Consider the following 15,964-nt stretch of genomic DNA (forward strand, 5'->3'; position numbering starts at 1 on the left):
AGGGTATCTTTTGTACAAAGTGCACAGAATTTATCTCCTGGCTTGTATGCTTTGTAAGATCCTATTATTTGCCATTTCTTGTGAAACGGATTTTTAATTTAATCCTAATTTGAATTTTTAATTATGAATCACATTACTGAATATATATATATATATATATATATATATATATATATATATATATATATATATATATATATATATATATATATATAGTAAATATGTATATGCTTAGCACTGTCATCATGTTGTTTTGAATGATCTTAATCGTCGTTTTTGCAAAGTGCTTGCTTTCATATATATAAACACACACAGATATATATATATATTTATATATATATATACATATATATATATATATATATATATATATATATATATAGTGAAATCAAAGGCGATACAATGTTTACCTTGATATACGCAATGGTAAACTAATATAAAGACAATGTATTCATATATACATATGTTAATCCCATCCACACAAAAAAGCACAATGCGCAAATAATACAGAGTAGTACTTATAATAAGCGAAAAGACGTTAAAACTGTAAGTTGAAATTTACAATCAAATTTATTGTTCGACTCGAAAAAACAATGTACATGCCCTTATTCCGCAGAGTTTAAAAGAATGCTATTCTTGCTATTCTTTAGTGGACTGAAAGAAATCAGCAAATTCTATATGTAACACTACTAAAATCTGCTTTTTACGGCATTGAATTAAACTGCAATTTATTATAGTCATACATTGCAAAAATATACATGTTCTTTAAAAACATAGTAAATAAATGTAGATGTAAAAATTAATAAAAGCGAACCGGACAGAAAATTGAATAGACACCCTCAACCTCCGCATGTTAAGAACGATTTTCGGAATGGTCACCGGCAAAATTCTCATGTTACGAACGGGTTTCGAAATTGTCACCGGCAGCATTCCCATGTTAAGAACGGCGTTCGCAATGGTCACCAGAAAAAAATCCATGCTAGGTACCTCTTTTTGAATTGTAATCAGCAATATTCTCATATAAAGTACGGCTTTCAGAATGGTCACCTCAACATTCCCAGGTTAAGAACGACTTTCAGAATGGTCACCTTATTTTGGCAGTGTAGGCGACTGTCAAAATATTTGCTAAAAAGGTAACTTTGATAGTCGCGTTCAATATCCCAACACACAAATACTATGAACCAAGAAAAAAGTTACGGGTTGCAGTGTCGGTTGGATATAATTAGATTCTACCTCGCCTGTGCATTCAAATCTGGTGGGCAGTGATATAAAGTGCATAATTCAGGCTTTATATTGGGAAATCTAATTGTATCCGGCAAATATAATGCAGCTGTTCTTAATCATCATAGCAGAAAATCTATAAAAGTAGTCATTTTAAAAGAAAGTCTGTGGGTGGATCTAAAGTAAAATTTTCCCAACCAATAACTGCTCTATATTCAATCACCCCTCGAAAAAACAGCAAACTACAATTGTTGCTGTTGTTGTTGTTTTCGTTTGTTGCTGCTTGTGCCGTACAACCCTCATGCTCCTCATTGTGATAAGTGCTTTCGGAACGAACAACTCCCACCTCTTCATATGAATGATCACTTTTCGTAGCGGACCCCCTTGCCTCCTCTGGTCACCTGCAACATCCCATGTTAAGAACGGTTCTCGGAATAGATAGCGTATCTTGTGAGTGGAAAGAGATTCGCTCAAATCTTCATGTTAAAATTACTAAGATTAATTTAGTCATATAATTTAAAACGCTAAAAACAACCTTAAAAAAAACGTTCGTCTTGTTTACTAATATTTGTTCAATTAATCATTGTAATAATTTTGGACGCTAATAATCAACATTAAAAAAAAAACATTGAAAGTAAATCGTTTACCAAGATTCGATCATTTAGTCATCATAATTTTGGACGTTAAAAGCATACATTAAAAAATGAAGTTCGTCTTGTTTCAGATTCGTTCATGTAATAATTTTGGACGCTAAAACAGTTAAACAACTTTCCGTCTTATAAAGATTCGTTGATTTAGTCCATAATTTCGGACGCTAAATGCAAACATTTAAAAAGGGAAATCGTAATGCTTATCAAGATTCGTTCCTTTTGTCAATACATAAATGAGGACGCTGGAAACAAACATATATATATAAAAAAATCTCATCTCATTTTCTAAGATTTGGTTTTATAATCTAAGACGCTCACGAACTTACGAACGAACAAGACGTATTCAGCAATTTGTTTCTAAAGCCTTATTACAAATGCATATTGATAGGGAGAAGGTTAATTTTATCGTTAATGTACTGTAAATAGTCGTCGTAAACCTGTTGGAAATGCGACAATATGAAAGTATATATTTTTAAAACAATGCGCGAAGATATGTGTGTAGCATAATTTGAGGGTGTCATAACGAAATATTATGATTATGAGAGTTCTAAGATATTTTTTATTTGGTCTAATATTCAGAAAAATGTTGATTTGTTTAGAGGCAGAGGACATCTTGGTGAAGATGAGATGTATTCGTTTTTAGTATGAATGTGTGATCTGGGATAACAGATTTTTACGTTTTCGACCAATGAGAATACCCGGAATGAAAGCGAAGGGAAATAATTATTTTCGAACAGAAAAGTGTAAAGGTAGTTGTATGCCTATCAGTGTATGATACAGTTAATAAGGATGCTATTGTAATATATTTATATTGTGTATATGTTTATCAGGTCTTCACAAGGATAGTGGGACTACTTGTAGGGTAGGGGGAAAATACGAACCACTTCGTCTAAATATGTTGTCAATCGTGATGATGGCGCTCGTAGGATGCAATGCAACATATTATTATGACAAATAAAGGTGTGCGATATTACTTTATATGTTTGGTAAGAGTTTATCCATTAAAATTGTATATGGCATCTGTTAGTGCAAACCTCCGGTAATCCTAAACTCTATATTTCTACGTAAAATAAAGAAAAATCCATAGAGAGAGTTTTGTTCCTTGATCTGTTCGTCTGTAAAACACAATATTTTATTGATAGGCGAATACGACAGGAGAATTTTCTAATCTAATATAAATAACGTCTTTTTAGTGATCCTCTTTAATAATTAGTCCCTCATAAATTTTAAGCGCTATTCATCATGCCTTCCCATGGACTTATCGTATATAACATTTATACATACTGGGCTTAAATAATCAGTGATCCGTAATTTATACTTACCGAAAATATTCTTAGAGCAACGCATCTGGATATGGTTTGGAGACAATTGTAAATTTATATTAATGATCCAATGTTTTATAGTAATCATGATTGATTTAATACTTTTCAAAGTATTAATTTATTTTTTTTCTTAAACATAAATAACACATTTAAGTAACACGTATCCTTTTAATCAGGTGTAGATCGTTTTTTTTTGTATATTTTCTATGTTAATATATGAATATATATATATATATATATATATATATATATATATATATATATTCTTCTTCTTCTTCTTATTATTATTATTATTATTATTTATCTATAATGATTATTAAATACCTACAGCCACTAGTGTTTCATCCTTCTGGGAATCATCAGTGCAGGGTGTCACAATTAATGCCAGTCGAGAGACTCGAACCCCGAAACAGAAGTCATGTCTGATGCATTAGCAAGGACCCGAACCACTAGGCTTCCGTCAAATGCGAGAGATACAGTTTAAATTAAATATTTATTCTCATTAAATACTTTTAACATCAGTCAGAGGGTAATCTAATCATTTAATGACGATCTGCGCGTATTAGCTAAGTTTATCGACTTTATTACAACTTAAAGTGCTCAACGATAAGTAACGACTTAACGAATGTAAGGGGCTGACATTATTATTTACTATAATATATATTAAATACCTAGATACACTAGCGTTTCACCCTTCCGGGAATCGCCAGTGCAAGATGTCACGATTAACACCAGAAGATATATATTCACACAGTTTTATTTATTCCTTTTTAAACATTTTTAAAGAATCACAAGAAATTACCCTTAAGTATTTAATGCACTAGATTATATACATGCTCCCATAAAATACAGTAAAATTATTTATATAAGGAAAAAATATATATATCCAGTGTAGATATCTTTTCCCCAAATTGTGTCATATCATGCAGTAGCCGTCCCTCGCTAGAATTTAACAGATTGATTCCAGATAGTGCATACACTCTACTTCCGTGTAGCATAACCTGCACTTGTTTTGATGGTAAGACAACTTATCTTCTTAAAAGGCATTGTTCTTTAAGCCTTGATGTGTATATATACATATATGTATATATATATATAATTGTATATATATATATATATATATATATATATATATATATATATATATATATATATATATATGTGGGCGTGTGGGTGTGTGGGTGTATGCGTATTATGTTGAAATATACTAAAATGCGTATGACTATATGTGGATGTGTATTTTCCAGTGTACCGCTATGTCAGTATGTGTGTAAGTGCGTATCAACACGTATATGTATATATATATATATATATATATATATATATATATACGTGTTGATATATATATATGTATATATATGCTTGTGTGTATGTGTTTATGTGTGTGTGTTTGTGTGTGTGTATGTAAATGTGAACAATAAAGTTGAATAGATTGACGGATAGGAGAAAATACGTGGGCGATGTAACCGTGCCTTGCGACCAATTACAAATACTCGTGATATCCCCGAATTACATCGACAAAGAATTCGTGAAAATCGATAATTACTACAAAATCTTTTTTTGTACGCGCTTTCTTCTTTATGTTCACAAACATGAGCTGATAAATGATTTTCTCTCAGAAAAGAATTAGAGTATTTACACCAAAAGCAAGTTAAATGTATACTCGCACTAATATATCCACTTTAAAAGCAGCTGATTCTGCATTGAAATAAATTCCTCTGATCTGTATTAATCTGGATTTCCGAAAGTATTTATCAGTTAAGATAACGCCTATATGGGCATAAAACGATCTAACACGGTCAAACACGCTCACACACGCACGCACTCACACACAAACACACACACACATACACACACATACACACACCCACACGCATATATATGCAAACCAAGTAAACATCGCTCTTACTATGGAAGACTTACAGTACGTGCTGAATCGTTTTACCTCCTTGCCGCCAACCACATTCATTTCAGGATCTAGCATACATTTTGGATCTGAAGCTCAATATTCTTTTTTATTGTGCATCCATATCTAATGCCCCCAATACTATGTAGCTAAAATGATTTTGTAACCTTTAGAACATTTTTACTCTCTATGTTTATAACTGTTAGCAAATAAGGTGCAAACCATTTATAATATTTGCTAATAGTTTCCTTTCAGGAGATGAGTAAACATCGAAAACTCATGGGTTAAGAAAACATACTTATTAAATTTTCTTCTTTCTTTAACGTGCAATAAACATTCATTATTTTAAATTTAACCGTTTTAAATCATATACTTTAATCTCCTAAATTATGATATATATATATATATATATATGTGTGTGTGTGTGTGTGTGTGTGTATTTATTTTCGATATAGTTTATGATGGTATTTGTATACCAACTATTTTTAAAGCTCTTTTAAAGAAGGATTTGTATTTATTGAAAATGTCTCGTTTTGATGAGTCTGTACTAATTCTATTTCCGGTGGACTTGGGGAAGTGGTTCATGATATGTTTGGGGTCGTTGGATAAAGCGTGTATAAATAATAAATAGGAACTATTTTTAGTATAAGCGTAATCTGTATTGTTTGCTAGGTTGAAAGTAAAATCGCGGAAGTTTACAGTTATCAAATCAAATTTTATTTCAATGTAAAGATTTATTATTTTCATTTCTTTTATTAAGGTTTTCTTTGTTTTTCTTTCACATTTGGAGCCGTCGTAGCTCTCGACAATTAGCAGTCCGCCGTATCTCTATACTCCCATATGTTTTAATCGATTATTATTTTAAGTTGCATAAAATAAAAAACAAATAATATATTAATAGGATTCTGTTTAAAATCCGTTTTATACTTCTGTTTATCCAAAAGTGCTTTAAGAAATTGACTTCTTAATTAGACTATCGCTGATAGGTATCTGCTTATTCGACCCGAAATATTTTAGAAATATTGAAAATAGTGTGCTTATTTTACTCTTGTGAACGAAATTTTCTGCCTCAATTGTCATTAAATTCATTATTGTTATTTATTCTTTTAGCGTGACCGAAAATCGATGTCTACTCTTATGCTCAGATTACAATTTACTTTCCATATGTAATATTCCATGTTAACATATTAAAATGAGGCACGCCTTTAAGACTCACATAACAAATCATTACCATAGCACGTATATTGCTAGTAAAGATTTGTCCCGTAAGTAAGGATCGGCAAAAATAAAAGTATTAAATTCACAGATAATTCTTGCAATGTTACTAACACATGCTTCAAGTTTATCGTCAAAGTCACAAAATTTCTCTACTAAAGTAATTCCTCTGCTCATCTATGGATCTTTTGGCAAAATATAAGTTCGCTTGAATCTTTATTACTTCACACATGCCACACATTAAAAGGTTATTTTCTTTTAATATAATACTACATTTGCTGCAAGATTTATGTATCGGACGCTTTCATGTTCCATAAAAAATAATTTCACCTGCCACACTTCGGACCAACATGAAAAATCAAAAATGGGATGCAAATATGATTATAATGCTAATTTGCAAAATAAATGGTCTAATTAAGAGAAGAAAAGTTACATTAAATTCGTATGTTTACCCTGAACTCGAATAATGAATCTTATTTCATTAAACTGTTTTAAATCCCATACTTCTCAAATGTTGAATTATAGCATGCAAATTTGAATTTTATATTTATTCTAAATATTTAAACTTCAACAAAGTTAACAACAAAGGAACCTATTGTAAAAATAAATTAATGACATTATTTAAAAATAAATACTGAATATTTTTTCATTCAGCATTCTTCCTTTATTATCAAAAACAACACTTGAACGCGGATTCTGCTAGTTTTTAAATACTTTTATATACATCTAAAATTAATATGAAAATAAAATTCTATAAATAGTTACAATAATACATAAACATAAAAAATTAACGATATGATATATGCCAAAAATAATTGTAGTTTTGCAAAATATTTAAGCTTTTTATTAGACAAATACCAAAAATTAATGGAAGAATATTTTTAATAACAAACTGTGTAAGTAAAAATTAATCGGGGGCATGGGAATAGATATGATATATGGTACGTTTTGGCTTCGGTCCTTAAGAGAGGTAACGCCGTGAAGAAAAAAGAAAGATACTGTTTTTTCCCTAAATTCCCTGTAACTGACTGACAATCATACTATTCCCAAACAGCGTCTTATTCTCTTTTTTTCTTCTCATAATTTTATCGTTTTTGTTTTTGTTTTTTATGTAATCAATAATAAATTTTACGTAATAAATAATAATACTTGCGTAATTAATAATACATTTTTCGTAATAAATAATAAAGTGTAATAATAAAGATTAAATATTATGTGATAAAAATAGATGTTAAATAATAAATAATAAATTTTACGTAATGAATAATACATTTTACGTACTAAATAACATTTTCGTAATAAATAATGAATTTTATGACATAACTAATACACATTACGTAATAAAAATTGATGTTACGTATTAAATAATCTAGTTTACGTAATAAATATTAAATTTTACGTATTAAATAATAAATTTTACGTATTAAATAATACATTTTACGTAATAAATAACAAATTTTATGTAATAAACAATAAATTTTACGTAACAAATAATAAACTTTACGTAATAAATAATTAAATGCCTTCCTTTCATTGATTTTTCGCTGCCAAACAGACAGCTTGATTTGTAGTTATACTGTTATACTTTCGAATACTCGCAACAGTCTTTTTTATTCTTTAAAGAAAATAACATTTCTCACATGTTTCTCAGTAACTGGATATTATTTCAAAGTAAACTGGCAACGTACATGTTCTTCTTTAAAGGAAAATATTTCAACTATGTTTTGTTTTGTTTTACGTGGATAATTAATAAGAAAAAATCTAATATATACATATATATATATATATATGTATATATATATATATATATAAGTATGAACTTATAAAACAATCAACTGGTATGGAAAGCTGTGATTTACAAAATAATATTGGCAGTAATATTCTATAAGTACTGCCCCATCCAAATAAAAATTGTTCGATATACACGATAGAGAAAATAAATAGGATAAGGAGTTATAATATTTGAAATGTATTGTTTCTCTTACATAGAATAATCAAAAATCTTATATCCGATATTATGCTGAGTGTAATTATTTTAAAACTCGATCTCTACCGAAACTATAAGCCATAGATCGGCGCTAAGAGCCTCAAATCATTGGTTATTTATGGACGTAACTTTTAATGGTCTTTACTTGCGTAAAATAGTTTTCATTTGGCCAAAATCTTAGTCAAAATAATAAAAAAATAAATGTTATATATTATGTACATAATTTTAGTTTATTTTTAATCAGTTTATATGTGTGTCACGTTAGTAAAGTAGTAACGGCACCAGCTTTTAATGCTACATATTTCCTTTAGATTTTTATCGAGCGGATGGCCTTCAAATTATTTTTTTACGTTTGAAATTACGACTATATAATATTATATACGAAATCTAAACGAATTGAAATATCATATTTAAGCGTATTTTATGACCGGGCAAAGCCGAGCGTCCCGGCATTATATATATATATATATATATATATATATATATATATATATATATATATATAAAGAGAGAGAGAGAGAGAGAGAGAGAAGGAAAGAGAGTTCCATACATAGGTAGTTTGTACTTTACGCAATTAAAATGTTAAATAATAATTCTATGATCAAAATGATAAAAAGGCTCGTTCCATACATAGTAAGTTCGTTCTTTACGCAATTTAATATATATATATATATATATATATATATATATATATGCGTGTGTGTAGATGCCCTTGTAAATATTAACTACTATCGTAATATCTTAAAGATATATGTGCACATTTTATTTAACAATAAGCCAAGAAATACTTTAGAAAGTATTTGAAAGTAACATAACATCACATATCAATGCGTTACAAAGCAAACATCACTACATAATAACCGCCTAAAAAGCCACATACTTTCTTTTCATAATCGAGTAACACATTCGAGAAAATAACTTGACCAGGAGTCTTTTCGCACATAATTACTTAACTATGAATGTATATGACTTTTATGCTAAAAAGTTTATTATTTGGAATACTCGAATTTCTGTTCTTAGATTGAGTGGTAATGCTGCAAGGTTCTATTCGATGTAACATCGAACGCCAAAACAACCGTGGTGTAATAGATATAGTACTTATAGCAATTCGGTGACATTTTTTTCGAACTTGAAAGTACTAATTCCTTGCAGTACAAGTCTAAGAATAGAATTACAAATTACTTAATAGTTCTACCAGGTTAAAGTCGATTTAACTAGAGCATGCACATTGTCGAGTTCGATGTAAGATTGTGATTGAATCCAAGTGTAGTATTTTCTCTTGTGCTACACAAAGCGTATTATACGAGGGTCGTGCAATAATAATGCCCCTGCCCCACTTCCCATAGCAGTAGAACAACGAAACTTGGCTCAGTTATTAGTCTTTCACTACATAGGAAACACCCAGAGTAATGATTTTCTCCTATCGTTTGATGCAGCTCTAGAGACCGTTTTTGTAGAACTCTCCAGGCTGATCCTCCAACCACGACGTGACTTCAGAAATCAAGGCTGCACCATCTGGAAAACGCTTTCCATTCAAAAAAAACTTCATGGCTGGGAAGTTGTGAAAGTAAGAGGGTGCAAGGTCAGGAGAGTAGGGATGATGGGGGAGATTTCATAACCACACGCCCGTGCTTCTGATCTGGTGACATGCGAGTTGTGGACCGGAGCGTTGTCCCGCAAAAGGAGGGTACCTTTGCTGAGCTAGCCCTGACATTTGATAGCTTCCCTTAATTTCCTGAAAAGTGAAGCATAATAGGCTCCTGTAACTGCGGTACCGTTTGCCAGGAAATCTGTCATCACTACTCCGTCTTGTTCCCAGAAGACTGTGAGCATGACCTTTCCAGCGGAGGGTTACACCCTAGCCTTCTTTGAAGGTGGTGAGTCCAAGTGCTTTCACTGCATTGACTGGGCTTTGGTATCTGGATACTAGTGATGGACCCATATTCATTCCTCTGTAATCAATCTTTTGAAAAGCTTTGACTCATCTTCTTGGCACATCTCCAAATTCATCCTCGAGTACTGGACGCGTTCTCGCTTCTGGAATAGTGTGAGCAACCTGAGGATCTATCTGGCAGATACCTTATGCACATGCACCTGGTCATGAGTGATAGTTTCCACAGACCCTGTACTAATCTTGAAATCTTGGGCTATTTGGCGAATAGTAATGAATGCGCCGATTTTCTAAAATGGCAGCCTCAACTTGACAGACAGATGCCTCATCAATGGCAAATTGGGGGCGACCAGGTCTGGGAGCTGTTTCCACAGATTTCCAGCCATGTTGTAATTCACGATGCCAGTGTTTTACAAGTTCATATGATTGAGCCTTATCACCATAAGTTTCTTTCATTTCATCAAAAGTCTCTTGTGGTGTGCGTCCTTTCAAATACAAAAACCGGATCACTGCTGGACATTCAACAGGCTCCATTTCACACCTGACTCAGGTCAAACACCTGTAAAATAGAAACCACAATAAGTTTTGAGCTGTAATTTGCCACATAATCCGTAGACATACAAATCATTGCACATGCAAAATTTCAGCTAGATCAGACAACTGGAAGTGGGTCAGAGGCATTACTAATTGCACGCCACCCCCGTATCCTTATCCAGTTCAAGAGCAAACTTTTAAGATTAAGCTAATTTCAAATTTTAGACTTGTAACACAGAGTGCCATTTTCTTGGGAGCTGGATATTCCTCACGCAAAAAAACACTCCGTGTCGAATTTGATGGAGTGTTTAAGCATATAAACAGCAATCTTCTGATTCTTCTACACAATGGCCATAATCTCGATTCTATAGTAATAGACAATTCTTATTCATATTGACGTTATAATAGTGTTGAAAACTTGATTCTTCTTTCTCCGCATCTTTATTTAGAATACTTTTTTCTAATGCGAAGAGCGGTAGCTAATTCTCCAGTCGTAATGACATTAATTCAGTCATCGATAAAACCTGCTTTTAGATCAAGCAGATTTCCGGCTTATGGTAATGATTAGCACAAGTCATTAAACCAATACACGAAACCGTAGAAATCAGATGCGTTAGGAAAACATTCATAAATGCAATTTGTAATGCAACGGCTGTTATGTTTTGTTAATTCTAATATCTCAGTTTGTTGGTGGTTATACATTGCCACGGTTTATTTAATAGAACTCTTGTTGCTTTGAAAGTAAACCTGTCTTAATTGCGGCGTTTCAATTTCTTAATTATTTACATAAAGCCAATAAATTCGATAATTAGGAATCTTATTTCTACTGTTTTTAACTTGAGTGTTATAATGATAACGCTTTCTTCATTGTGACGACCAACTTTCTATTTTATTCATTAAACGAGTATCCACAGCCTACCTGGTGATCTATAATGAAGCTGCAGTTATAGGTAACACTCTTCCAGAGATTGATAGTTAAATCGTCATAAATGCGATGGTTAAAATACGATTGTTGATTACCGTATACTTTTACATTGCTCACAGAACGCGCGTATATACTTTCCGTGAGTAAATATATACATCTGTTGGAAAATTTGTGAGGTTTCTCCGGTTTGATTGAAAAATTCCAAAGACCGGCAAGATACATCTGAAGAAGATAAGAGGTTTCATAAATCAGGGTGCTGTAAGAATATCCTTTAAGATGATAACTGTAGTCGGAATAATAACATTAATAATCCTTAGTTGCATTGCACCAATGTAAAACATACAGATCGTTTACTGACATCTGTGCATCAAACTTTCCGTCTACAAACCTGACGCAAATATTCTTACGCGTTTTATTTAGTGGCGATGGTCTAGCTACATGTGTTTTATTATCGTACGGTATAGAAAACACATATTTTCTATTTTTCTGTCACCTACATGTTATTATGATTATCTCTAATATCTGCAGAAGTGTATGATTTTAATCGTTAAAGTAGTAATTATAAATTCACATATTAAATATTATAATAACTGATCGCCGAAAATAAAAAAAATACAAGGCCCTTTTAAATATATTTTTTTAATTAAAAAATTAGGCGTCATGAAATAAGTTCTGTTACTAAGTAAGCCAATCAAATCGTTATTTATATGCAATATTTTTTCTCTGTTTCAGTTATAAAAAATTTCTTGGTTGAAAACTAGTGTATAAAACAAATAATTATGTATTTGTATTCTTTTACCGTTTTTCTTCGATTTTACAGAGAAATATTTGACAGAAAGAAAATTGGTTATTTCATGGAATGCATTTTGTGAAAAGCGCTCCGAGTAAAATATTATGAAAAATAAATGAAATTAAGTCGTTTAATAATACGTGGTAACGATTTTGTTACTTTCTAATGTCATCTGGATTTCTACAACTGATTTCGTGTATTATTGCTGAATCATAAAATGGAATCCGTTTCTTTCTATCAGACCAGTTTTTGTGCGAAATTGATTAGAAACAAAACAGATCTTGTGAGAAAATCGATTACATTTTCGTAACATAATCAGCTGATTTTTGCCAGCACATATACTCCGAAATAGTTTTACAAGAAAAATGTTTTGCCAACAACAATTGCGATTACCTGATAGAAACATCGATTACTCTAAATTAAATCGTGTACATTGATAAAGGTAAGTAACGGGAAATTGCATTTTGCTTCACCATAGAGATAAACTTCATGGTTTTAACATCCGATTTTTCGAACACCTTGAATGCTCAGCGGTAGTGATGTCTCTCTGAAGGTTTCAACACTAGTCAGCAATCATAACTGAAGCCCATCGACCCTGATCCTAGTCTCTATTTCATTCATGTTTTGATTGAATCTCTCCTTTATCTCGCCACTTATTTAGGTCAGGTTCTCGCGAAATATGTAAGACGCTTATGTTGAGCTTTGGTTTCTGAAAGACGTCTACATGATGTTGACAAGTTCTGCAAAGTTTCTGGTAATATTATTGCCAAGAAAGTTCCAAATTTCCAGAACAAATAACTTCTATGCTCCCAGTTCCAATGTGTTCATTGAATTTCAGAAATCTCTATCTCTGATGAGCTCCCGAATGCCAGGACAGTACAATCTGCCACGTTTTCTCTTCTCCTTAAATACTGGAAATGTCTAACACCAGTAAGAGAAGTCGTCACCACTCGTTTCCAGACCGTTGGTGAACTGCTGGATTGAGCCGATTAATTTTTAGCGGTGGAAGGAGAATACTACCACTGTCAACCAGAGTGTTCCTTTCTTTGCAATATACCAATTCCTTCCGCACATTATTTTCTTTTTCAATATTTAAAGTTTTCATGACTTTAAAACCCTTTCCAGCATTATTACCAGAACTACCGGACTGAATCATTATTCTTATTTAAATAATCATTTGCCAATGAAAAATAATTTTTCGACGTACATGTTTACTCCACTAACCAAATCTTAATTGCTTACATGTGAACAAAAAACTTAATAAACGACGTGTAGACACGTGGCAAAATTTTTCCTTGTTGAACAAAACAAAAACGATTTTGTGATTCAGCAATTTCTCTAACTTCAGCTTAAAGAACGCAGAAAATAAGTTTGCTGTTGATTAGTAATAATTATGATTTTTCTTTGATTTAAATTTTAAGGAAGTTTATTTTAAAAATGATGCAATATTTTTAATTTTAGACGCAATAAAAATCACGTACATTTGTGTAAGAGCAAAATGAAACTCTTCCAAAATATATAATCATCATTAAATCAATGCACGTTTCTTTAGTTACGTGATTTATGACTATCCGTTGTTATATTAATAGTCCCTTCCTAAATATTAAGGTAAATAGTAATGTTACTTGTGTAATTTTAATTACTAGTTGTTCTATTATTCCTTTTCTTTTGTTTTTATTTACAATCTTGCCAACGTCTATTACACTGTATGTTCAAAGAATTATTAATTAGCCTCACTAGTATACATATACAGAATGCTATATTGTTTTTAATATTCAATAACGTTATTCTTCTGGTCTAAAAGTTCAGGAATAATATTTTAATTAGAGAAAAAAATAAGCGTAAACACTACATTATAAATATATAATCGTACGGAAATCAACATCGTTTAAGTGATTGCAGTGTAAGTCAATACAATATAATCGACATGATTCGGAATTGGTATTTTCTCTTTCCCCTTGACTAGTTAAGGAATCTTCAAAAATTTTAGACACAAATAATTATTTCAGTTTACAAACGAAGCAATACAATTAGGTATTGCAATGTGACAAGAAGTCATCAAGTAAAAAAAAAAATCAATCATATATTTTGGTTTCTTCAATTTAATGTCAATAAGACTATACTACATTGATACCATTATTTATACAAGTAGAAAGTTCATTAAATTTAAAGACATAGATATATTTTTAAATTTAGCCAAACTCAGACGGAATGAAAGTTCCAGACGTAATTACAAATCCAGCAGATCTGCCTGTACTCTTTTGCGTCAGCGTTTAGATAAAGTGGTTTATTTATTATAGGCACCGCCAAAAATGGCCGAAAAATCAAGTTGTTGTTGTTTTTTAAAACGAAATTACATTTATTAAAATCCATTATTTCTGGGTAACATTTTTCCAGAAAGATAAAACCTTGAATTTTATCATATAGAAAACAGAATAATGTAAAACTTTTTTTAAATATTGTTAATTAAATTTATATGTTAAATTTCCTTAAAAAGTTAACAATTGACATTTTTTGTCTTGCACAAAAAACGTACATAAATATAAAAAAAAAATGTTTTGGAAATAATTAATTTATTTATTTGTTGCCTAACTAAGATTTGGGGTGATTTACTACGAGAATATGCAAAAATAATATAATATAAGTACCTGGATTTAAAATAAGTCCACTCATTCATATAGGCAGCCAGTTACTTCGCGTCGATCTGGACAATGTTTACGTGTGTACTTGGTAAAAAACAAACTATGGAAGACCAAACAGGCCAAAAAAAACTTATTTTTCAGTGACGAAAATTTCAATGTATTATTAACGCTGAGGCTGGCCAGTACCAGATGGGCGACCATTTTTATGAGTTTGGATTTTAATGTGTATGTGTGTGGGAGCCAGGCTCCCCAGAATGGGGGGGGGCAATTTAAAGCAGAATAAAAAAAATATTTCAGCGCGTTTGGTCCACCGTAGTCGAAAGGCGGAAAACGTTTTCAAACGGGATCGAAAAAATGATGCTATTTTTAACACAAGGGGAACAATATTTATCGATTTTTTTTGTATCGATTCTTCAAAGCATTCCCTGTCTAATAATTGGCATGCATTATTCGGATCGCTAAAAAAAATTGTTAATTTATTTATCAAAGATTTTAAAATGGCATGTTTCGTATAATATTAATTTTTTTTTGCTTAACTTAAATTATTTATTTTGCTTAACATATTCACTGAATTTAACACTTCAAAACTCTAAAGCGGGATAATGAAACACAATCGAAGTTTTGATATTCAGACATCAAAATAAGGTATGCAAACAATTTTTTTTTAAAATCTATAATCCCGCCCCTTACAACAACATAATATGTTTTGTTCAGGTCCAGATAATTATTTTAAGCATATTTGGAACCCCATCAAAAAAGGGGGGTTGTAAGCAATATATATATATATATATATATATATATATATATATATACATAGATATTGTTTATGAAAAATAAGTACACTGTTATAAAGTTCATTCTTCTCTTAATAATCGCTGAAA

This window comes from Euprymna scolopes, chromosome 20 (assembly GCF_053919585.1).
Source record: "Euprymna scolopes isolate OS-2025 chromosome 20, ASM5391958v1, whole genome shotgun sequence".
Taxonomy (NCBI): Eukaryota; Metazoa; Mollusca; class Cephalopoda; order Sepiida; family Sepiolidae; genus Euprymna; species Euprymna scolopes.